The sequence below is a fragment of the Symphalangus syndactylus genome, chromosome 5, assembly GCF_028878055.3.
Source record: "Symphalangus syndactylus isolate Jambi chromosome 5, NHGRI_mSymSyn1-v2.1_pri, whole genome shotgun sequence".
Classification (NCBI taxonomy): Eukaryota; Metazoa; Chordata; class Mammalia; order Primates; family Hylobatidae; genus Symphalangus; species Symphalangus syndactylus.
Window position 1 is genome coordinate 80,974,178 of NC_072427.2, and position 25,585 is coordinate 80,999,762.

Sequence of the window (25,585 nt, forward strand, 5' to 3'; positions counted from 1 at the left end):
TGGAGAAGCCGTTGGGCACCAAGATGCCGTTAACGGGCGTCGGCTGCGGCGTCGGCGGTTGGGCCAGGCTCGCGGCCGGGCGGCTGCAGCCGAAGTCAGAGCCGAGGCGCGGGGGCCGCTTGGCCGCGGCCGTCAGGGGGTAGCGCTCCAGGGCCTGCGGGGCCGCCGTGGCCAAGCTGCTGCTGCTGCTGCAAGAGGATGTCCTTGGCCGAGGTCCCCACCCACACCCTGAACCCTAAGGGCAGGACACAGAGGCGGGAGACGGGCTGGCCTCAGGATCCTCTAAGTGACAGGAACCCTTGGCCACTGCTGATTGCCCCGAGGCGGGTACGGGGATGGCGGGGCTGGGGCTGCCTGGCCCTTTAAGAGGACAGTTCTACCCGCCGCCCTGAATGCCCTTCCCCCAGCCACTGCAGAAGGGATCCCGTTTTTTTTTTTTTTTTTTTTTTTGAGATGGAGTCTTGCTCTGTCGCCCAGGCTGGAGTGCAGTGGCGCAATCTCGGCTCACTGCAAGCTCCGCCTCCCGGGTTCACACCATTCTCCTGCCTCAGCCTCCCAAGTAGCTGGGACTACAGGCGCCCACCACCACGCCCATCTAATTTTTTGTATTTTTAGTAGAGACGGGGTTTCACTGTGTTAGCCAGGATAGTTTCGATCTCCTGACCTCGTGATCCGCCCGCCTCGGCCTCCCAAAGTGCTGGGATTACAAGCGTGAGCCACCGCGCCCGGCCTGATCCCGTTTCTTAGCAACAGGAAGCTGTTGGTTTCGTGTCACCCAGGCGCCTGGGAGCCGCGTCCTGCTCTGGGACTGAGCCGCTGGAGCTGCCCCGCTGACCGCACTGGGCTGACCACACACAGCCCTCACTCCCCTGGCCCTGGTGGGCGGCGGGCACCAGGGCGCAGAAGGATGTGCTCCTAACCAAAGAGCCGGCCCTGCAGACGGTGCCGCCCTGCGAGCCGCCCTGCAAAGAGTACGACGTGGCCCGCAACACGGGCGCCTACACGTCTCCGGCCTGGCCACCGCCGGCTTCCACACCGCCAGGTACCCACTGGAGCAGTGGTTCCAGAACTGCCGTGCTCGCTACCACCAGGCCTTCGCCGACCGCGACCAGTGGGAACGGCAGCGGCACAAGAGCCAGCAGCTGACCGCGGAGACCCAGGCGCTGGCGCAGCGCACGCAGCAAGACTCCACGCGCAAGGTGGGCGAGCGACTGCAGGACACGCACGGCTGGAAGTCGGAGCTGCAGCGCGAGGTGGAGGCGCTGGCTGCGGAGACCGACCTGCTGCTGGCCCAGAAGCAACGGCTGGAGCGCGCCCTGGACGCCACGGAGGTGCCCTTCTCCATCGCCACTGACAACCTGCAGTGCCGTGAGCGCCGCCAGCACCCCAACCTCGTGCGCGACCATGTGGAGACGGAGCTGCTGAAGGTGCCAGCAGCCTTGGGTGGCCGGGACTTGTGGGCGCAGAGAGGAGGGGCCCCGGCAGTTCATGTGGACAAGCCACGTGGCTGCTGCAAGCACGCGGGAGCCCAGCCCTCTGCACGTGAGACCCGAGTCCCGAAATCTGGCCCCTTAGTGACAGACAGGAGGCAGCTTTGTCCCAGAGGGCCCCTGACTTCCAAGCAGCTGTTTCTCCTCCTCTCCTCCACCAGTCCCTTTGAGTCCTGGCACAGTCATCCTGACCCTGGGCTGAGCCACAAGGCACCTCCCCAGAGACCATCCCTGGCTGGGACAGTTGCTCCTGAGGTGAAAACCCAGGCCTGGGCCAGCACTGCCGGTATGGACAGGTAGGGTGGGGTGGGCTGGGAGCCACCGCTCCCATTCATCCTATACAGAGCCGGGGCCACAAAGATCTGCACCCGCAGGTCCCTCTCCTCCATGTCCCCTGTAACTTCCCAATCCAGCCCAGCTTGTCTGTGGGGCAGCCCCATAGGGTGAGACGGTAACTCAGTCCTGGCCCTGATGCCGGCTCTGGAAAATTCTCTAACCTCTCAGAGCCTGGGGCCTCCCTGAAAACTACTACAGGCCTGTAGACATTCATGAAAGATGTGGGGTGGGGGCAGCTGGTCTCCTGCCATACCCCCAAGCTCAGGCAAGAACCCTTGAGTCCCTCCCTCCCCTCATGCCTTCCCTCCTCCCTCCCTTCCCCTTCTGCAGGCCCTTCCCCCTGCGCCCTCTCAGTGCCTCAAGAACTCCCGCAGCTCCCGCAAACCTTCTGCCCACACCAAGGGCACCTGCCGAGTGATGGAGACACTGACAGTGCAGGAAGAGGCAAACCCGGGGACAGAGGGCACAGGACTCGGGCCCTGGCACACAAGGAGGTAGCCGGTGGTCGAGGAAAAGACCCCGATCACAGGGAAAAGGTTTGTTCCCACACACAGAAAATTAAACTGGCCACAGGCAGTGAGAAGAAACACGGGCTCCTCCCTCTGTTCATGGTGTAAGGATGGCCTTTCCCAGCACAGAGCCCTGAGGGGCAGCCTGGGCGGGCATCTGGGCCCCCAGAGTTTGGGTCCTCAGGGGCTGTCCAGGGGCCGGCCAACGTTCCTGGGTGCACTGAGTGAGCAGCAGTGATGACTCCTAAAGCCTGGGGCGTGGGAACTGCCGCTGAGGGACCTTCCCAGCAGCCCATAGAAGGCCCTGGAGGAAAACAACACCCCACTTACAGCCCACCAAGGAGAATGCCCAAAAGCCCAAGATAAACCCCGTGAGAGGGCAGGACTTGCAGTCAGAGCTCAGGCCCGGCATTCAGCTCCTTCTGGCTGCTCAGGTGTTGATCAAGGTCTGCGGCAGCTGGGCCTGCTGGGATCCTCTCCAGGGACGGGCTCTGGTGCTCAGGGCATCTCCTCCCTCAGGAAGCCGAACTCATCCGGAACATTCAGGAGCTGCTGAAGAGAACCATCATGCAAGCAGTGATCCAGACCCGGTGGGTCCAGGGCTGCCCAAGCGACGACTCCTGACCCCACCCATGGCTGGCGTTGATAGAGGATGAGTGGAGTTGGAGAAGTCTCTTGGGAAACCATGGCAGCACTGCGTTGTCCTTTGATGCTGTGAGTTCACAGCTTTGGTTATTACACCCTGTGTGTGCTTTGCCTCACTAAGAAAAAATGTACATCACACTCATTTTTCATTGTTTAAAAGTGCATTATAAGAACTTCTGACAATGGAAATGGGCCTTAACACTTAGGGTAGAGAAAGTGAAAAGAATCTGTGAGCCTAGTCCTCCAATATTGTTATTAACCTCAAAAACCTAAAGAAAAGTGAAAGGTTGCTGAGAATCCAGCACAAAAGTATTTCGTTTCCACTTGTTATATGTAGGGGTTTTTTTTTGCTGTTTTCCATTTTAAAATATGAATTTGATAAAAGTGTCTGAAAAATTAACATGGAAAAAGATATACCATGTAGTATGCATAATAAAAATCAGGTAATAAATCAAGAAATACAGTGTACTCTCAAGCATGTAAACACGGTATATGCATAGAAATATATTAATATTTACATCTGTAATTATGAGTGATTTTCTTTCCTCCTTTGGATTTTTTGGAATTTCTCAAATTTTCTATTCTGAGTATGTATTATTTGTATAATCAGGGAAGTAGCAGTTCAAAAAAGAAAGATTACTGCTTAATAAGTTAGGTATGGCCGGGTGCGGTGGCTCACGCCTGTAATCCCAGCACTTTGGGAGGCCGAGGTGGGCAGATCATGAGGTCAAGAGTTCAAGACCAGCTGGCCAACATAGTGAAACCCTGTCTCTACTAAAAACACAAAAAATTAGCCTGGCATGGTGGTGGGCACCTGTAATCCCAGCTACTCAGGAGGCTGAGGCAGGAGAATAGCTTGAACCCAAGAGGTGGAAGTTGCAGTGAGTACAGATTGCGCCACTGCACTCCAGCCTGGGCGACAGTGGGAGACTCCGTCTCAAAAATAATAATAAGTTAGGTATAATCAGATCTTTGAGATATTAGCCCTAATGTATCTAAAAGTCACTATCTTCCACATTATTTAAAGATTCAACTTTAAATCACTTCTGGGATTACAGTCTCTCAGAAGAAAGCCAAGGAGGATTTAAATTGGCTACCAGAGCCACTGGCAGGTCCGCTGGAAATATTGGGGCTCAAAGGAAGGAAAGTACTTATGTGACACATTAATTTACTATTGGATATAAAATTATGGCTGAAAGATTTATTGTTTGTCTCTCCCATGCCACTACTAAGAGTTGTGATTGTGTTCTAGAGTATGGCTATAGCTCAAAGAGCGAGCTCAGAAGTCAACTGACTGAGGAGAAGCAGCTACAGTGACTTCAGTATGTGGACACAAGAAGTTAGCAAAACACTGATGAAAAAGAGGGAGAATGTTTTGAAAGAAACTGAAATCCCAATAAGTCATGCTATCTATTGTAAGTGGAGAAGATGAAGACCCTATACAGATGTTTGAAATGGGAACATTAGGGCAAAGCTGGGAAGAAGTATTTTCAGAAAGAAAGAGGTAAATGGATGAGGTATACGTCCTCCAGCTAAGACACAGTACTTCTCCTTATTGGTAGCCAAAGGCAACTATGGAGTACATGGACTGGGGCACAGTAGGCTTACGGAGACTCAAGGGCACTGCACTGGGACATAGCCCTAAAGACAGCGAGGGCATGAAGACAGCGGGGTCAATCAATGCCAGCAGAGCCCACGGCTCACTGAAACGTCCAGCAACAAACACATATTTTTGGTTACCAAACAGAAATGTGGATGAAAAAACCCAGGATAATTATCTAACCTATGTGAGAGGGAGAGAAGAGGCCTTGTTCTAACTAGAGCACTGCTGCTTACTGTTAGCTCCTCTGGGGCTCACAAGGGCTCATTTATTCGGACAAGCACTGGAGCTCTAGTACCAGGGATGTTGGCGATTGTGAAGAATAAGTTATTATATAAACAGCAGGATAATCTAGCTGGAGCAGGAGATAGGATACAATACTTAGTGAATTGAATTTCCTTCTGAGGGCACAGTCTGTTTTGAGAGTTTCTTTGGTTAAAATGAGGGAATCTGGGTGGGTACATATGCTTTACAGGCAAAATAAGACTCTTTCTTATTGGTAAACATGGGGAGAAGGGTGAGCACTTCAGAATCATATTTCTCAAGCAGAGTTTGCTTTTCATCGATAGGTGATATCCAGTGCTGAGCATCAGTCTAAAGACTGGACCGACGCTTTGGAAAGAGATGTACAAAGAAACAGAGCCAGGGGCACTGGAACTTTACCCATTTTTGGCAGAAATGAAACTGAGGTGATAGTCATTGCTATTACTCCCCTACCCGTTCCCACCATGGGCATCTCCTCTGCCTTCTCTTTTTACTGTGTGATACAGTTGGGCATCTTACCGTCCTACCTACACTGCCCACCTTAGCCACATTCTAAGTGGTGAGCTCTAGAATCCTCATCTAAGAACTGGGACTGTGTTAGTGTCTCTTCTCAGAGTGAATATATTTGTGAAGTTGATCTCTTGATGTCAGAACATTCAATGGCATTAAGTCAGTTTATGTCATAAATCTAATGGAAAGCCTTTCTCCAATTTTCTTTCCAATAACTGTTCTCACTCGTTCTTGGGTATTAGTGAAAATTGGACCAAAAATTCTTCAAACTCTCACCACTGTTTCCTTCAAAGGAAAATTTAAAATATTATGTATTTTTATAATCAGAAAATATACATTCTTTAGAAACTGAGGCGAAATGAAGAACACTAATAATCCCTCCAAGTACCACATTCCAGAAAAAAAAAACACTGGTTAAGATTTCAGTGTAACTTCTTTCAGTCACATATATACGAAACTGTGATCATTTATATGGTTACGAGACAGTCTTTTTTTGTTTTTTTTGAGGCGGAGCCTCACTCTGTCACTCAGGCTTTAGTGTGGTGGCGTGATCTTGGCTCACTGCAACCTCCACCTTCCGAGGACAAGCAATTCTTCTACTTCACCCTCCCAAGTAGCTGGGACTACAGGCACATGCCACTACGCCTGGCTAATTTTTGTATTTTTAGTAGAGATGGGGGTTCATCGTATTGGACAGGCTGGTATTGAACTCCTGACCTCGTGATCCGCCCGCCTCAACCTCCCGAAGTGCTGGGATTACAGGCATGAGCCACCACGCCCCGCCAAGACATTCTTTTTAACACAACATTATATCATGGGGATTTTCCTTTTCATTTACTATTCCCCAAGATTACAACTTTCATGGTTGTTTAACATATGAGAGGATGTATTCTTATGTGTCTATTATAACCTATCAACCCCACAAACCAGAATTCCAGCAACCTGGAGGTAAAAAAAAAAAAAAAAAGAAAAAGAAAAAGCACAGCAACCTTTTAAATCATGACTAAACTTGAAACATAATAGGACATATGGATCCAACCCATGGATATGCTATTCCATTTGGTTGGATCATTCTAGTGAGAAATTGTTAATAATAGTGCTAACGCTATCTTTGCACTTCAAGAAAAAACACTGCTACAGTTTCACCATTTTGAATTATGCTGCCCAATGATTTGAGAGTAATAATCTCTTTTATCATCTTAATTCTTGATCTTCCTATATCTAGATTACTCAGAGGTCTGACCAAGAATGAATGTTGTATTTTACCGAATGCACTTTGGTATCTTGTTAGAAGACCATGTGTTGGGTTTTTTGCTTATTTGTTTAGTATGTTGATAGATTTTGAAATATTAATTTGGAATTTTATTAATCCATGAAATAAATTGTATCACTTTAGTGTATACAGTTTGGATGTACTTTAATTATGATTTTATATATACATTCATAAATAAGATTATCTATAGTTTTCATCTATCTTTGAAAGTTTGGGAAAATAAGGCTATTTTTGCTTGATAAAATGTTTCTACACAATGTTCTATAACTTTTTCACATTGAAACATATTATACAGCACAGAAATTTTTTCTTGAAAGTATAAAATAACTATTGTAAGCATTCTGCATCTAGTGCAAAATCCAGTCTTGATTTTGAGAGTCAAGATCTCACAATAGGCTCTCTATTACCTACCACAGTATACATGGCATAGTTTCTGTTGAATAAATGTAGAACTCTGTAAGACAGATAAGCACAGTTTTATGACAGTATATAAAAAGGGCACCCTCCTCACAAGAGTAGGTGAGAAAGCTTTCCTAGAAAAGGTAATAGATAAGAACCGTCCTTCCACTTTAAGAAGACACCACACACAAATGCATAATGATGAAAATGCAGGCCGGGAGCAGTGGCTCAACACCTGTAATCTCAGCACTTTGGAAGACCGAGGGGGGTGGATCACCTGAGGTCAGGAGTTCGAGACCAGCCTGACCAACATGGTAAAACCCCAACTCTACTAAAAATACAACAATTAGCTGGGTGTGGTGGCAGGCGGCTATAATCTCAGCTACTCGGGAGGCTGAGGCAGGAGAATCACTTGAACCCAGGAGGCAGAGGCTGCAGTGGGCCAAGATCACACCATTGCACTCCAGCCTGGGTGACAGAGTGAGACTCTGTCTCAAAAAAAAAAAAAAGAACAAAAGAAAGAAAGGAAAGAAAGAAAGGGAAGGAAGGAAGGAAGGAAGGAAGAAAAAGAAAGAAAGAGAAAAGAAAGAAAGAAAAGAAAAGAAAGGAAATGCAGTATTATGGGGAGACTGAATGAAACTCACCATGGTCAGTGCAGAGCATTCGGGACATCAGTAGTGGCTCCAGAGTTAGAGAGAACCAGAGGTGACAATGTGCTTAGAGGATGAACTAGAGGACTTTCCTTGAAGCTGCAGAGCAAGCACATATTTTCCTTTAAGTTGTATTTCTCTATTACGATGTCTTTTGTGGGGAGACTGATGGCGATCATGGGGAAACAAAGTCCTCCTAATAATTCCTCCTTAACACAGTCATGGGAGGAGACATGGTATAAACTGGAGAAAGATACCTAATAGGTTAGGATAGGCTTGTGTAATGGGTTGATTCAGTGTCTTTGGTGAAGTTACTGTTTCCCTTTCTCTTGTTTTGATCTAAATCCTGAAATATTTCACTAACACTTAAGTATAAGCTGAAAAGAGTAAATTAAAATTTAAAATAAATTCTGAAACATGGACTTTTTCACCTGGGATCTTTTCTGAATAGAAAGAAAGACAGCCGTTCTTCTTCCTTCACCTTTGTATCCTCGACATCCCCACCTATAGGGTAAACGCATAAAGCATACCCTTAGAATGGCACTGTAATGGCAGAGGCACCTGAATGTGTGTTCTGATCTAGGGAATCTAGGAGTGGCCAACCCAGAGATTCGTTCTTTCTCTGTGATAAACAGCCTATCCCAAACATGGGCTGTGCAGGGAATTAGGTCCCTAAGCTTTCGGTTGGATGAAGGTTGCCAGGTGGAGGTTGTTAAGGAGAGGATTAAGTGAAAATGCCATATAAAACTGCATGATTTTACAGGCAGTTGTGGTTTTTCTGTCCAGCCCACCACCCCTGGACTCTCTCCTCTGTATGTAATTCCCTAATAAACCCCATGTCTCATGTGCTGACTCTCGGTCTCTTGGTGCTGCCCCTATTGAGATTAATAGGGGTTTAGCATAACACCATTGCCCAAGATACAAGTGGTAAGTTTCGTGCTCTTTCTATGCTAGTACAAATTTGTTTCTTCTCCACGTCTTCTTTCCTTCCACTTTCCTCTATTTCCTCTACTTCAAAACAGCTATGCTCTATCCAATTAAAACAGCTACCTTAACTGCCCACTTTGTGGGAACAAATCCATATGCCAATATAGAGACAGGAAAAAGAGGTGCAGGACAAAGGGAATATTTTCCAATATACCAACACACTGGTGTCATCTAATTTTTTTAAATCTCCTCCCACATCATGGTCTTCCTCTCTAAGGGGAAGACAAAGGATATGGAAAGGGAATGGAGAGACTTTTTCCCTTCATCTCCCTGGAGCCAGTACTGATGCCCCAAATGCTCTGCAAAGATCGTGCTGAGTTTCTTCTAGTGTCCCCATAATACTACATTTTTCATCATTATGCAACAGGGAGCTAGGAGGGCTTGCCATTGATGCCCACCCAAAGAGTAAGCATTCATCCTGTCTTCAAAGTCTCTGGATATGAAAACGCCAAAGCAAAAGCGTGGTTGTAGGGTCAGAATAAGATCAGTAAGAAATATTCTCATTCCACAAGGAGAGCCCAGCGTAGATATAGTTCTTATGGCAATAGTGTAACAATGTATGAGACACAGCCCTTTATATAAGACATCTTAACACAATACTTGGACATATCAGTGTAATGAGTATCAAACAAATGGAGCACATTGAGTTTTCAAAGATGTGGCACTAATGTTATAAATGGTAGTGGTTTCTCAAAAGACTCTAAGCTGCACTTAGATTTGCAGAGTGAGGGCAGGGGCTGTGGTATTTTAGATATGTTACTGATAAAGGCAAAGGTGGGCTGGGTGTGGTGGCTCACACCTGTAATCCCAGCACTTTGGGAGGCTGAGGTGGGTGGATCACTTGAGGTCAGGGGTTCAAGACCAGCCTGGCCAACATGGTGAAATCCCTTCTCTACTAAAAATACAAAAATTAGCTGGGCCTGATGGTGTGCACCTGTAATCCCAACTACTCGGGAGGCTGAAGCAGGAGAAACACTTGCACCTGGGAGGTGGAGGTTGTAGTGAGCCGAGATTACACCACTGCACTCCAACCTGGGCGACAAGAGTGAGACTCTGTCTCAAAAGAAAAAAAAAAGAAAGATAGAAAAGAAAAAGGCAAAGGTGATGAAAAGGACTTTTGTATCATTATTCTTGATCATGCTTTTTTTCATAGTTGTGAAATCGCCTTCTACACATAGAAAACTCAGCAGGCCAGGCAGGGTGGCTCATGCCTGTAATCCTAGCAGTTTGGGAGGCCAAGGTGGGAGGTTCACTTGAGGCCAGGAGTTCGACGCCAGCCTGGCCAATATGATATGAACCCCATCTCTACTAAAAATACAAAAATTAGCCAGGTGTGGTGGGGCATGCCGTAATCTCAGCTACTCAGAAGGCTGAGGCAGGAGAATCGCTTGAACCTGGGAGGTGGAGGTTGCAGTGAGCTGAGATCGTGCCATTGCACTCCAGCCCAAGCAACAGAGCAAGACTCCGTCTCAAAAAAAAAAAAAAAAAAAAAGAGAGAGAGAGAAAAGAAAAGAAAACTGAGCAGACCACAATCAAAAGCTACAGGAAAAAGTAAGTGGTCCAGCCTTCAGAGTTCTCCATCACATCACATATGATCAGAATCACAAATAAATGATGTTTGCTGTCTCGCTGTACCCCAACAGAAGATACATTTTTGTAAGTCTTCTCTTGCGTGGAATCTGTGTAGTAACCAATGAGAGAGAGTAGTGTATAGTGGGTAAAAGGCCTGATTCTATAGCCAGATGGCTAGATATTGAATTCTGCCTTTAGTATTTACTATCTGTATGACCTTGAAAAGTTACTTAAACTTTTCTTTGTCTGTTTCCTACTTTGTAAAACGGGAGTAATACTACACTTAAGAAGAGAGAATCCCAGGGCCTGGAAAAAAGCTGTACGTGCTGGGACCTAGACTCCTTAATCTCTGGAAGCTTCTAGAACAGTCCTCCAATGATTCTCAGACTCCTAACAGGTTTTTGAAAGAAGCGCAGTGAAATGTCCCACTGGGAACAAAAATGTTCACAGTCTGTCAAGTGTGGTTTCAAACTTTAAGCCTTTTACCTTTAAAAAGCTAAATCTACTTTTCCGTTTTGAGATTGGTAGATCTAAATATTATACTATAATTCATAAAATGCATGTGTATAAAAATACATTTAATATTATATCTTGTATAAGGCAAATATAATTATATTACATATATGCATACACACACACACACACACATGCCATGTTGGAACCATTAGGTTCTAGGCACTTAATATTTTATCTAATTGTAACTATAATAAATAATTATTGCTTTTTCCAAGCTTACTATGAACTATCTGCAACTCAGAAAAATAAGCAACTTACCAAAGCTACATCCAGGTAAAATGATATGTCACTGGCAGTCTATAAAATCTTTTAAATAGGGGCCATCTTCATCAAAAGAACAGCTTTAAGTTCAAAATCTCTTTCTACATTTGAAAGCAGCATGTGCCTAAACTTTGACACTTCCCAGAAGAATTCTGGCAGTATTGGTAGCTTTCACTGTGCTGCTGTGTAGTCCTAAGATGTATTGGGTTTCTCAATGTCTCACTTTTCATCATCAATAAAACTAGTACAACATCCATACTGTTTTGCTTACTAGGAGTATTCTAAGAATCAAACACAATATTGGAAGCAAATTTGTATTGAAAATCTGTAGATGTACAGATTTGCAGATTTTGATGTATCAAACATTTCAATTTACCTGAATCATGTCCTTTTCTATATCCAGCAGGCAGGTGACCTAGAACACATGGAGACGAGCAATTACTCTAAGGTGACTGAATTCTTTCTGGGGGGCTTTCCCAATATCCAGAGCTCTAAGCTTTTCCTGTTAGTGCTGTGCCTCATCATGTACATGATAATCCTCCTGGGAAATACCTCCTCATTATCATCAGCATCCTGGATTCTCGCCTTCATACCCCCATGTATTTTTCTTGGAAACCTCTCATTCTTAGACGTCTGTTACACATCATCATCCATTCCTCCAATGCTTATTAGATTGATGTCTGAGAGAAAATCCATCTCCTTCATTGGCTGTGCTCTGCAGATGGTTGTGTCACTTGGCTTGGGCTCCACTGAGTGTCCTCCTGGCTATGATGGCCTATGACCACTATGTGGCCATCTGCAACCCACTGAGGTACTCCATCATCATGGACAGAGTGCTGTATGCACAAATGGCTGCATGGTCCTGGATCATAGGCTGTCGGACCTCCCTATTGCAAACAGTTCTGACAATGATATTGCCTTTCTGTGGGAATAATGTCATTGATCATATTACCTGTGAAATCTTGGCCCTTCTAACACTTGTTTGTTCAGATAGCACCATCAATGTGCTTATCATGACAGTGACAAATATTGTTTTATTGGTGATTCCTCTACTGTTAATTTTCATCTCCTATGTGTTTATTCTCTCTTCCATCCTGAGAGTTAATTCTGCTGAGGGAAGAAAGAAAGCCTTCTCTACCTGTTCAGCGCACTTGATTGTGGTCATATTATTCTATGGTTCAGCCCTTTTTATGTACATGAAACCCAAGTCAAGGAACACTAATACATCTGATGAGATTATTGGGCTGTCTTATGGAGTGATAACCCCAATGTTAAATCCCATCATCTATAGCCTCAGGAATAAAGAGGTCAAAGAGGCTGTAAAGAAAGTCCTGAGCAGACGTCTGCATTTATTGAAAATGTGAAAAGGCTTAGGCATGCGATATCCTCAGTGGAGCAAGAGAGCTTGTCTTTTGTATTTAGATACTGCAAAACCTACTGTCACGAGAGCTTGTGTGTTTGCAAAATCAACTATTAGATTCCCATTCTTTTCAACGTAGAATTTTCATGCTCATGTAACCTTCTTAATAGCGCCTTGTCTACTGGGTTTGTAGCTGTAAGCAAGTCTGCAAACTGGCCATATAAAAATATTGATGCTGTTCATTAAAATGAATCTCTCTGTCTCTCTCTGTCTCTTCTCTCTCCTGCCATGTGTGTGTCTCTCTCCACTCCTCTGATTTTCTGTCCCCTCTCTCTATTCTGCTCCTCTCCTCTCCTCCATATATTTTCTTTCTCTTCCTTTCTTTTCTCTTCCTTGTCTCCTTTCTCAGTCACTTGGAAGTGGATATATAGTTTTTGTTGTGCAGCATCCCTGCACAATATTGCCACCCAATTGATAGATCTGCATAATATATATTAATAGAAAGATGTATATTTTTCTTTTGATGAACCAAGGTCCCCAACTCTCAGTCTATGTTGTACATTGTGGGGCTGACCCAATCCTCTGAAAATAAAGATAAGCATGGAAGACGTCTTGCAAAAAAAAAAAAAAAAAAAGGATGTCTAATTCCTCTAGTCATAGTGATCGGTATAGTGTAGGATGTGACCCAAGCCATGCTAATCAGACTCCATCCCAGGAATGCTGCCTTTGTCAGAAAGACACACTCTTTTTTGAAATGGTGTCTAAACTGGTAGAATGTTAACTCCGAATTCCTACTGCCAACCATTGCCAATACGTGAGGACAGCATGAGAACGAAAGCAGAGCTGAGATACAGAGTGTGCTTGATGGTGTCACTTTAACTCTTGAACGCAACTGTAGCTAAAGCCAGATACACCGTTGCAGATTTTATTTATGAGTCAAATTAGCATTTTATGAAAAACTAATTTGACCTGGATTTTACCACATACAACAAAATAAATCCTAATACATTCCTTTGTCCTATCTTCCTCTCCATCCTCTTACATTTTAAGGCAATAATAATAATAACAAGGTATGTAATCTGAGAGGTTCCAAGTTCTCCAGCCTGTAGGAGTTCCCTTTCTCTTTAATAACTAAATTACAATAATCTAACCTCTATTCAGCATTACTTCAGGCATTTCAGTCATCTCTCCAATTATTTCTGTGGAGCATTTACATGTTTCTAATTTTTTGTTCTCATATTTTTCATCAAATTGATTTATGGACTTCTTACCATTTTTCTCTGTGCTTCAATCAATATATTGGTACTTGAAATAATTGCATTTTGCTTTCCTACATAATATTTTTTAGTTTAATAAACATTGTCATTTGGTGGATTATGGTAGATTACTGTGTTACATATAAATACATATAAGTAGTAATAAGCCAAATTAAGGCAGAATTCCCTTAAAGGTGTTGCATATCTGATTTTGTCCACTCTGGGGACCAGAATCATAACTGTAATAGATTAGACAGGGCTCATTTAATTCAATTATACAGAGATATAGTTCCTAGATTATATTGAACTCAGAATTTGACAAAAACAAAAATAAGTAATCTATTAATCTACAGGATAGAAAATTTTAAAGCCTGGTATGGTGGTGCATGCCTGTAATCCAAGCTGCTTTGGAGGCTGAAGTGGGAAGACTGCTTGAGCCCAGGAGTTCGAAACCAGCCTAGGCAACATAATGAGATCCCATCTCAAAAAAGTGAGAGAGAGATTTTTAAATGTTTTAAATTCCTTACCATGGTATATCAGACCCATATAATCTTAACACCACCTACTTTTACCACTTCATCTCCTACCACCTGGCGACATTCATTATAGACTCTCATTACACTCTCATTTCACTATCTTCTTGTTGTTTCTCAAATATGCCAAAGCCTTTCCCTTTATTATTCCCTCTACCTGGGACACTCCTCCCCTCGATCTTCCAAGGGTTCCCTCTGTCATTTCAAATAAGTTTTTACATAAATGTCTAATATATTCTTATAAAAGCTGTAACATGTTTTTCTTTTTTTCATAGCATTTCACTCCTTTAAACTGCTGTATATATTTATCTTTTCTATGGATTTATTGTCTGTTTTCTCCACGAAAAGTTCCTTGTAAGCAGGGACTTTTCCTTATCTGTTGCTGTCTTTTCCCACTGTGTAGATCAATGCGAGGCAAATAATAGCTAATACATAGGCACTGGATGTGAAAAAGCATTCTGTAAAGCAATATTATGCGTTTACCTTGGAGTATATTCATACATAAATGTATGCCTCCTTCTGACTAAATAACTGGCAGGAACCCTAAGGCCAGTAGAGTAGTTAAAGGACTATATTCTATACATTCCCAGTACTCTCTTCTTTCCATACACTTTTCAATCCAGGTTCTGTTGATTCTCTTATATGTTGACATGAGCTTCTTGTTCCATACTGTCTGTGCTGAAATCAGTCACATCTTGCAGGAATTTGATTTGTCTCGAGAAAGTCATTTGTCATTGCATTTGAAAATACAAAGGCAATTTTGATATATGCTTTATTGATTGATTTTTGTGAAGGTTTGTTTCAGAGTGTACTGCAAATTACTGCATACATGTTGCCCAGCGCTATGGAAGTACTTCTTTTGTTTTATTTTTCCCTTCTCTTTTTACAATGTCATAATAAATTTCTGTCTCAAAATGTATCTAAGTGCTTGTTATCTTTTTTGCAGACTCTATATCATAGTCAATGTTTTCTATTGTGCTGTTGGTTGAAGAGGGGGATAGTAATATAATTCTACTGCTGTACAGAGTCCCTTCTTGATTAAGGTCCAGGCAGTAAGTTTTCTATTTCACACTAACATACTACTTCCTGGGAAACTCCGTCTGGCATACCCTCTGATAGAAGTAATTCAGTGAAATACCAATTATTAATGTAGTAACTGCTTGAAAAAGTAGAAGATAGTATTACCAGACTCTAAAAACATTTAAAAATGTAACATCCTTGAAAGATTTGATTTTTGATTCCAAATATCTCTTACACATAATGTTAAGAAGGTTAAACTCGACATAACAAAAATTTTGGGCCGCGCGCAGTGGCTCATACCTGTAATCCCAGCACTTTGGGAGGCCGAGGCGGGCGGACCACGAGGTCAGGAAATTGAGACCATCCTGGCTAACACGGTGAAACCCCGTCTCTACCAAAAAATACAAAAAATTAGCTGGGCATGTTGACACAAGCCTGTAGTCCCAGCTACTCAGGAGGCTGAGGCAGGAGAATCGCTTGAACCTGGGAGGCAGAGGTTGCAGTGAGCCCAGAGCGTGCCACTGCACTCCAGCCTGGGTGACAGAGCAGAGTCCGTCAAAAAAGAAAGCGAGACAGAGACAGAGAGAGATAGAGAAAGAGAGAAAGGAAAGAAAGAAAAGAAAAAGCTCAAATGTCTCAAAACTATAAATAACTCTTAATTGGGAGAAATATACTCACACCTTATCTTCACATGGTCATTCACCCAGGTACCATCTCCAGCCCCCTGAAGTGTAACGGTAATTCGATCTTTCTCAACCTTTGTGAAGGGCAGTTCAACTGTTTCAGTCTCCCTGGCTGCTACCCAAATAAACGGACTCCCAAAGAGAAGGAACTAGCCCTCTAATGTTTTATGCAGCCATTCAGACCTTTATTAAAACGAGCTTTTGCTCTCTTAGGATTTATTCTCTTTCTGAGAGCGGCACTGTTACCTACTGTGCCATATAGTATCAAAAGTAATTTAAACAAGTAGTTTCAAATAGAAATTAAAGCAGAAAGTTCTGCCTCCATATACATAAATTAACTATAAATGCAAATTTCTAACTTAGTTTATTTGCCTCAAGAAAAAGATGGTGTTGAAATCAACAATACTATAGTAGCACATTGGCTTAGAGCAACCTTTTTTTTTTTTTTTTTTGAGACAGAGTTTTGCTTTTGTTGCCCAGGCTGGAGTGCAATGGTGCGATCTCGGCTCACTGCAACCTCCTCCTCCCGGATTCAAGGGATTCTCCTGCCACAGCCTCCTAAGTAGCTGGATTACAGGAACCTGCCACCACACCCAGCTAATTTTTGTATTTTTGGTAGAGATGGGGTTTCACCATGTTGGCCAGGCTGATCTCGAACTGCTGACCTCAGGTGACCCGCCCGCCTCGGCCTCCCAAAGTGCTGGGATTACAGGCGTGAGCCATCACGCCTGGCCATATTATACTTTTGTACATACCATGATAAGATCAACAAAAGGTGACACGCTGAGGCTGTAAGACTACTGTGCCAATCTATAATTCTAAATTTACATCTTTCTCTAATGACACTATTGTTTTATACAAGGCTCACACACCTACTAGGCATTTGCAGTAGCCCACACAGCTCTGCATGATTAGAATTCAGCAGAGGCTGGGCACAGTGGCTCATGCCTGTAATCCCAGCACTTTGGGCAGCTGAGGCACTAGGATCGCTTGAGCCCAGGAGTTTGAGACCAGCCTGGACAACATAGTGAAATCCTGTCTCTACAAAAAAAAAAAAAAAAAAAGATCATGCAAGGCGTGATCTTGGCTCACTGCAACCTCTGCCTCCCAGGTTCAAGCAATTCTCCTGCCTCAGCCTCCCGAGTGGCTGGGATTACAGGCGTGTGCCACCATGCCTGGCTAATTTTTGTATTTTTAGTAGAGGCGGGGTTTCACCATGTTGGTCAGGCTGGTCTAAAACTCCTGACCTCGTGATCCACCCGCCTCCGCCTCCCAAAGTGCTGGGATTACAGGCGTGAGCCACTGTGCCAGGCCAATTTTTTTTTTTTTTTTAGTAGCCGGGCATGATGGCATGCACTTGTAGTCCCAGCTACTTGGGAGGCTGAGGTAGGAAAAACAGTTGGGCCCCAGAAGTTGAGAATGCAGAGAGCCATGATTGTGCCACTGCACTCCAGCCTGGGCAAAAAAGTGAGACCTTGTCTCAAATTAAAAAATTGAAAAAAAAAAAAAAAAAAAAAAAAAGGACAGAATACTCTGAAATATTCCACGAAAAAGAGACAAACTGATAAAAGAGATAAACCTGAAGTCAGTGATATTATTTATGCAGTATTTCAAATAGTTTGTTTTCAAAGTAGACACAAATAGATATATGATAAACATTTTAGAGCGAATATTGGCAACCAAAAATATCTTTTAAAAAGCAAGGTATAAACATTTTCATGGTAATAGTTTTCAATTTGTTGAGAGAAAACAGTCTCATTTTTGAGTCTCCAAATTGCAAATCAAAAACTTTATTCATGAGGCTGGTCTGAATGCAGTGATGTTTACAACAGGCTGATCACAACCAGTTACAGATTTGTTTCTTCTCCACTCCCACTGCTTTCCATAACTAGCCTAAAAAACAAAAACAAAACAAACAACAAAAAAAGGCTGGGCACGGTGGCTCATGACTGTAATCCCAATTACAGTCATGTAATTGAGTCCAGGAGTTCGAGACCATCCCGGGCAAAAACATGAATCCTCCTCTCTACAGGGTAAAAAAAGAAAGAAAGAAAGATTTTAATGGCATCACTATTTATATATATTTTTTCTTTTTTTGTCCTGGGTGAGAGGGAGGAAGTGGCTCATCATTATCTACAACAGTAAAAATCTTGAAGCAACTTAAATAGCCAATATAGGAAAGTATTTTGCTTTTTAGACAGAGAGCCAAATCATGAGTGAACTCCCATTCACAATTGCTTCAAAGAGAATAAAACACCTAGGAATCCAACTTACAAGGGATATGAAGGACCTCTTCAAGGAGAACTACAAACCACTGCTCAATGAAATAAAAGAGGATACAAACAAATGGAAGAACATTCCATGCTCATGGGTTGGAAGAATCAATATCGTGAAAATGACCATACTGCCCAAGGTAATTTATAGATTCAATGCCATCCCCATCAAGCTACCAATGACTTTTTTCACAGAATTGGAAAAAACTACTTTAAAGTTCATATGGAACCAAAAAAGAGCCCGCATCGCCAAGTCAATCCTAACCCAAAAGAACAAAGCTGGAGGCATCACGCTACCTGACTTCAAACTATACTACAAGGCTACAGTAACCAAAACAGCATGGTACTGGTATCACAACAGAGACATAGATCAATGGAACAGAACAGAGCCCTCAGAAATAATGCCGCATATCTACAACTATCTGATCTTTGACAAACCTGACAAAAACAAGAAATGGGGAAAGGATTCCCTATTTAATAAATAGTGCTGGGAAAACTGGATAGCCATATGTAGAAAGCTGAAACTGGATCCCTTCCTTACACCTTATACAAAAATTAATTCAAGATGGATTAAAGACTTAAATGTTAGACCTAAAACCATTAAAATCCTACAAGAAAACCTAGGCAATACCATTCAGGACATAGGCGTGGGCAAGGACTTCATGTCTAAAACACCAAAAGCAATGGCATCAAAAGACAAAATTGACAAATGGGATCTAATTAAACTAAAGAGCTTCTGCACAGCAAAAGAAACTACCATCAGAGTGAACAGGCAACTTACACAATGGGAGAAAATGTTTGAAACCTCCTCATCTGACAAAGGGCTAATATCCAGAATCTACAATGAACTCAAACAAATTTACAAGAAAAAAACAAACAACCCCATCAAAAAGTGGGCAAAGGACATGAACAGACACTTCTCAAAAGAAGACATTTATGCAGCCAAAAAACGTATGGAAAAATGCTCATCATCACTGGCCATCAGAGAAATGCAAATCAAAACCACAGTGAGAAACCATCTCACACCAGTTACAATGGCCATCATTAAAAAGTGAGGAAACAACAGGTGCTGGAGAGGATGTGGAGAAATAGGAACACTTTTACACTGTTGGTGGGACTGTAAACTAGTTCAACCATTGTGGAAGTCAGTGTGGCGATTCCTCAGGGATCTAGAACTAGAAATACCATTTGACCCAGCCATCCCATTACTGGGTATATACCCAAAGGACTATAAATCATGCTGCTATAAAGACACATGCACACGTATGTTTATTGTGGCACTATTCACAATAGCAAAGAGTTGGGACCAACCCAAATGTCCAACAACGATAGACTGGATTAAGAAAATGTGGCACATATACACCGTGGAATACTATGCAGCCATAAAAAATGATGAGTTCATATCCTTTGTAGGGACATGGATGCAGCTGGAAACCATCATTCTCAGTAAACTATCGCAAGGACAAAAAACCAAACACCGCATGTTCTCACTCATAGGTGGGAACTGAATAATGAGAACTCATGGACACAGGAAGGGGAACATCACACTCCAGGGACTGTTGTGGGGTGGGGGGAGGGGGGAGGGACAGCATTAGGAGATATACTTAATGCTAAATGACGAGTTAATGGGTGCAGCAAAACAACATGGCACATGGATACATATGTAACAAACCTGCACATTGTGCACATGTACCCTAAAACCTAAAGTATAATAATAAAAAAGTATAATTTATTCATCCTATAGAATATTATGTCAACCTTAAAAATATTGTATTTGCAAACCTTTAATAACCTACAAAAATATTCACCATAAATGTTAAAAGGTGAAAAACAGGATTTAAAATTGTATATTGCGTATGATTCAAGTAAAGTCACCAAAATGTTAAGAGCAGTTTTCATTGAGAGAGATTATGGGTGAATTGTATTGCTTCCTTTCTACTTTTCCATATCTTTCAAACTGGCTACAATAAATATGTATTGCTTTATTACTAGAAAAACAGAAGCAAACATTTGAGAAATAAATAAACGAATGGGATTGGCAGACCTGTATCTGTGGCCAATCTGAAGAAAAATAAGCTAATTTATTCCAGGTGAAATTAAAGTTTTTATCCTCAACTGAGCAGATGTCTCCCAAACTTCCCGTCTGTGAGGCAGAGATGCAAATCCTGTCCAAGGACACCGACAACCTCTGCCAGTGACAAGTATAATGAGTAGGCTCAGCTGTTAATAGGATCTTGAACTAAAAATCTGACACTGCCACTGCAGCCTAATTGGTGTGATTATCACTTAGCCAATTATCACCCTGGATATTTGCTGATCTAGGGGATTTTTAAGTTCTTGAATAATTTCTCCAACACCTTAGGCATAGTTTTTCCATCTGAAAATACACACTGTCACAGGCTAAGTCTGTTTTCAAACTTTATCAGATGCATTCTAGAACATATTTTAACTATATTATATTGAATTTTACATCCTAAATTAATGGAACTGCTTTAGAAGCATGGGTTTATTTCAGTATAGGGTTGCAAGTGCCAGGAGAATGCCATTACTTCAGCTCATATTCCAGTGTTTTATGTTTGATAATTGGTATAATTTTGCTCAGTTGATCATAAAGAAATTTTTTAGATTCCACTGATGCAAAAAGAAAAAAGAACTCTTCACAAGAAATAATTGAATAGACTTTTAATAGGTAAGATTTTACCAATTAGGTTTTATTCTCATCTTTGATTTTGTTTTGTTTTTATTTTTGTTTTTTTTTTGTTTTGTTTTGAGAGTGCAGTGGTGCAATCTCAACTCACTGCAAGCTCCGCCTCCTGGGTTCATGCCGTTCTCCTGCCTCAGCTTCCCGAGTAGCTGGGACTACAGGCACCCACCACCACACCCAGCTAATTTTTTGTATTTTTAGTGGAGACAGGGTTTCACCATGTTGGCCAGGCTGGTCTCGAACTCCTGACCTCAGGTGATCCGCCCACCTCGGCCTCCCAAAGTGCCAGGATTACAGACATGAGCCACTGTGCCTGGGGAAATAATACTTTTTTATTTTTATTTTTTAGAGAAAAGTTTTTGCTGTGTTGGCCTGGTTGGTCTTGAACTTTTGGCCTCAAGCAATCCTCCTGCCTCGGCCTCCGAAAGTGCTAGGATCACAGGCATGAGCCACGGCACCCAACCATCAATGTAATAATAGTTCTTACTTTTGTATTAGGAAGTTTATGAGAAAATATTTAAAAGTTGCCCTTAATTTTATAGAAAATCTGGATGAAAGGGTCATTCAAGGAGAAGAGAGTTAGAATTAAGGACTAGAAGAAAAAATAGCCTAGTTTTTCTGACTATATGTTGAAAAATAACATTATGACTTATCTCAAGGATCATTTATACTGTCAATTACAAGGTCATTAGAATTGACAGTTGGTTGGGTGAGGTGGCTAATGCCTGTAATCCCAACACTTTAGGAGGCCAAGGTGGGTGGATTGCCTGAAGTCAGGAGTTCGAGACCAGTCTGGCCAACATGGTGAAACTCCGTCTCTACTAAAAACACAAAAAATTAGCCGGAAGTGATGGCGTGTGCCTGTAATCCAAGCTACTTGGGAGGCTGAGGCAGGGTAATTGCTTGAACCAGGGAGGTGGAGGTTGCAGTGAGCCAGATCACACCACTGCACTGCAAGCAGCCTGGGCGACAGAATGAGACTCTGTCTCAAAAAAAGGAAAAAAAAAAAAAAAGGGCCGGGCGCAGTGGCTCATGCCTGTAATCTCAGCACTGTGGGAGGCCAAGGCAGGCGGATCACCTGAGGTCGTGAGTTTGAGACCAGCCTGACCAACATGGAGAAACCCTGTCTCTACTGAAAACACAAAAAATTAGCCGGGCATCGTTGTGCATGCCTGTAATCTCGGCTACTAGGGAGGCTGAGGCAGGACAACGGCTTGAACCCAAGAAGCGGGGGTTGCAGTGAGCTGAGATCGCACCATTGCACTCCAGCCTGAGCGACAGAGCGAGACTCTATCTCCAAAAAAAAAAAAAAAAAAAGGAGTTACAGTTATCAATAAGGCAGTTGAGTTATTTGATACAAATATTTAAAGGAGAAACCTAGGCTGGGCGCGGTGGCTCATGCCTGTAATCCCAGCACTTTGGGAGGCCGAGGCGGGCGGATCATGAGGTCAGGAGATCGAGACCATCCTGGCTAACATGGTGAAACCCCGTCTCTACTAAAATACAAAAAATTAGCCGGGCGAGGTCGCGGGCGCCTGTAGACCCAGCTACGCGGGAGGCTGAGGCAGGAGAATGGCGTGAACCCCGGGGTGCGGAGTCTGCAGTGAGCCGAGATGGCGCCACTGCACTCCAGCCTGGGTGAAAGAGCGAGACTCCTCCTCAAAAAAAAAAAAAGGAGAAACCTAAGTGGACAAGTCCCAAAGCTTCAAGAAGGCGTGATCTGTACTTGTAAAATAAATATTGGGATTTTAAAGAGACACTGTCATGAAATAAAATATATGCATATCAGCTGGGCACGACGGTGCACACCTTCAGTCTTAGCTACTTGGGAGGCTGAGGCAGGAGGATTCCTTGAGCCCAGGCGTTCAAGTCCAGCTTGGGCAACACAGCAAGACCCCGTCTCTCTTTTTTTTTTTTTGAGAGGGAGAAGTCTTGCTCTGTTGCCCAGGTTGGAGTGCAGTGGCATGATCCCCGCTCAATGCAACCTCCATGTCCCTGGTTCAAACGATTCTCCTGCCTCAGCCTCCCGAGTAGCTGGGACTACAGGGGCACGCCACCACGCCCAGCTATTTTTGTATTTTTAGTAGCCACTGGGTTTCACCGTGTTGGCCAGGACGGTCTTGCTCTCCTGATCCACCCGCCTCAGCCTCCCAAAGTGCTGGGATTACAGGCATGAGCCACCACGCCCAGCCGACCCTGTCTCTTAAAAAAAATATATATATATGCATATTTTGTAATGGTTATGCCTATTACACAATTTTAAAATAATAGTTTTTGAAAATGCTATTAATGTTAATTGTTGTTTGATATTTATTTTTATTTTTTTGAGATAGTCTCCCTCTGTCACCCAGGCTGGGGTACAGTGGCGTGATCAAAGCTCACTGTGGCATTAAACTCCTGGGGTCAAGCAGTCCTCACACCTCAGATTCTGTAGTAGCTGGGACTACCAGCATGTACCACCATGCTTGGCTAATTTTTTAATAGAGATGAGGACTCGTTATATTGCCTATGGTGGTCTCAAACTCCTGGCTTCAAATTGATCCTCCCGCCTTGGCATCCCACAGTGCTGGGATTATAAACGTGAGCCACCGCACCTGGTCTGATATTTTTAGATGGACAATTAGTCCTACAAAAATTGAAAAAAAACTGAATATAGATTATTTAATATTTCTTAAAACTGAAGCAACCATGATGTGAAAAGATTTTTTTTCTTATTTCATCTTTGTGATGAGGCCGGACCTGATCACCTCATTTAATAATCTGTTTTACTTTCTCCCTACCCCAATCTGACACAATCTTTTTCCTCCTGTTCTTTTTATTTTTACCTTACAGTTTCATGATCTAACTCACTGAGAGGTGACAACGTGGTAGCAGCCCTTCCTCGCTCTCAGCGCCTCCTCCGCCTCCGCGTCCGCGTCCGCTTCAGCCCGCCGCTGCGCTGTGAGGGCCCCTCTCCCCTCTCCGGGGCTGGCCTGAGCCGGCTCCCTCCGCTCTCGCGGAAGCGTGAAGAGAGAGGCGCTGGCAAGAGCCAGGGCTGCGCGCGGCGCTCGCGGGCCGGCGCGGGTTCCAGGTGAGCGCGGGCTGGGCAAGCGCTGCACTCGGCGCGGCCGCCTGGCGCTTGCTGGGCTTCATCGGGGGACGAGTTCCCTCTGGGCTGCCGAAGTGCCCGGGTTATGTGCCGCAAAGCCCCGCAGCCGCAAGTACCATCGAGAAGTGAAGCCGACTGGGCTTCTGGGTTGGGGGGCGACTTGGAGAACTTTTCTGTCTAGCTACAGGATTGTAAATGCACCAATGGGCACTCTGTGTCTAGCTAAAGGTTTGTAAATGCACCAATCAGCACTCTGTCAAAACGGACCAATCAGCTCTCTGTAAAACGGACCAATCAGCTCTCTGTAAAACGGACCAATCAGCTCTCTGTAAAACGGACCAATCAGCTCTCTGTAAAGTGGACCAATCAGCAGGATGTGAGTGGGGCCAGATAAGGGAATAAAAGCAGCCCACTTGAGCTAGCAGCAGCAATCTGTTCTGTCTCCTTCGCAGATGCAGAAGACTTGTTCTTTTGCTCTTTGCAATATATTTCACTGCTGCTCAGTTTTTGGGTCTGCTGCTGCGTTTGAGCTGTAAAAGCGGGAGGGTCTGTAGCTTCACTCCTGAAGCCAGCCAGACTACAAACCCACCAGAAAGAATAAACTCTGGACGCGTCTGAACATATGAAAGAAAAAACTCTGGACCCACAGTCTTTTAGAACTGTAATACTCACTGTGAGGGTCCGCAATTTCAAGTCCAAGAACCCAACAATTTCGGACACAATACTATGATAGTTATGTAATTATTATGCAACTCTTTTTTGTTTGAGACACAGTCTCCCTCTGTTGCCAAGGCTGGAGTGCAGTGGTGCGATCCCAGCTCACTGCAGCCCTCGCCCCGGGTTCAAGTGATTCAGTTGCCCCAGCCTCCCTGAGTAGCTGGGATTACAGGTGCATGCCACCATGTCCAGCTGTTGTTTTTTTTTTTTCGGACCTCAGGTGATCTGCCCATCTCGGGCTCCCAAAGTGCTGGGATTACAGTTGTGAGCGGCTGCACCCAGCCACTAATATTTTTAATAACACTACCTAGATAATTGGAGTCATATATATTGACGTGTGGAATTCATTCATTCACTTATACATGCGTTAATTCAGCAACTTTTTTTTTTTTTTAGACGGAGTCTCGCTCTGTCGCCCAGGCTAGAGTGCTGCAGTGCAGTGGTGCGATCTCGGCTCACTGCAAGCTCCGCCTCCCGGGTTCACGCCATTCTCCTGCCTCAGCCTCCCGAGTAGCTGGGTCTACAGGCCCCCGCTACTACGCGTGTCTAATTTTTTGTATTTTTAGTAGAGACGGGGTTTCACCGTGTTAGCCAGGATGGTGTCGATATCCTGACCTCGTGATCCGCACGCCTCGGCTTCCCAAGGTGCTGGGATTACAGACGTGAGCCACTGCGCCGGGCAATTCACCAACTATTGAGAACTTATTTTGTGCCAGATTCTACTCTAGTGGTTCAAGATGCAATAGGGAACAAAACGAAGGTTCACAGTTTTTGGAAGTTCCTATCATATATGTACCATGGATGGAAAGACACACAAAAAAACAGTAGTGTCGGCTGGGCGCAGTGGCTCACACCTGTAATCCCAGCACTTTGGGAGGCAGAGGTGGGTGGATCACTTGAGGTCAGGAGTTAGAGACTAGCCTGGCTAACATGGTGAAA

At 43.8% G+C, this 25,585-nt stretch overlaps 2 pseudogenes; both read left to right on the forward strand.

Annotated features, from left to right (window-relative positions):
• Nucleotides 1–23: 23 nt before the first annotated feature.
• Nucleotides 24–2,971, forward strand: LOC129481623 (tektin-4-like; annotated as a pseudogene).
• An 8,372-nt stretch (nucleotides 2,972–11,343) lies between these two features.
• Nucleotides 11,344–12,376, forward strand: LOC129483152 (olfactory receptor 13D1-like; annotated as a pseudogene).
• The last annotated feature ends 13,209 nt before the right edge of the window (nucleotides 12,377–25,585 follow it).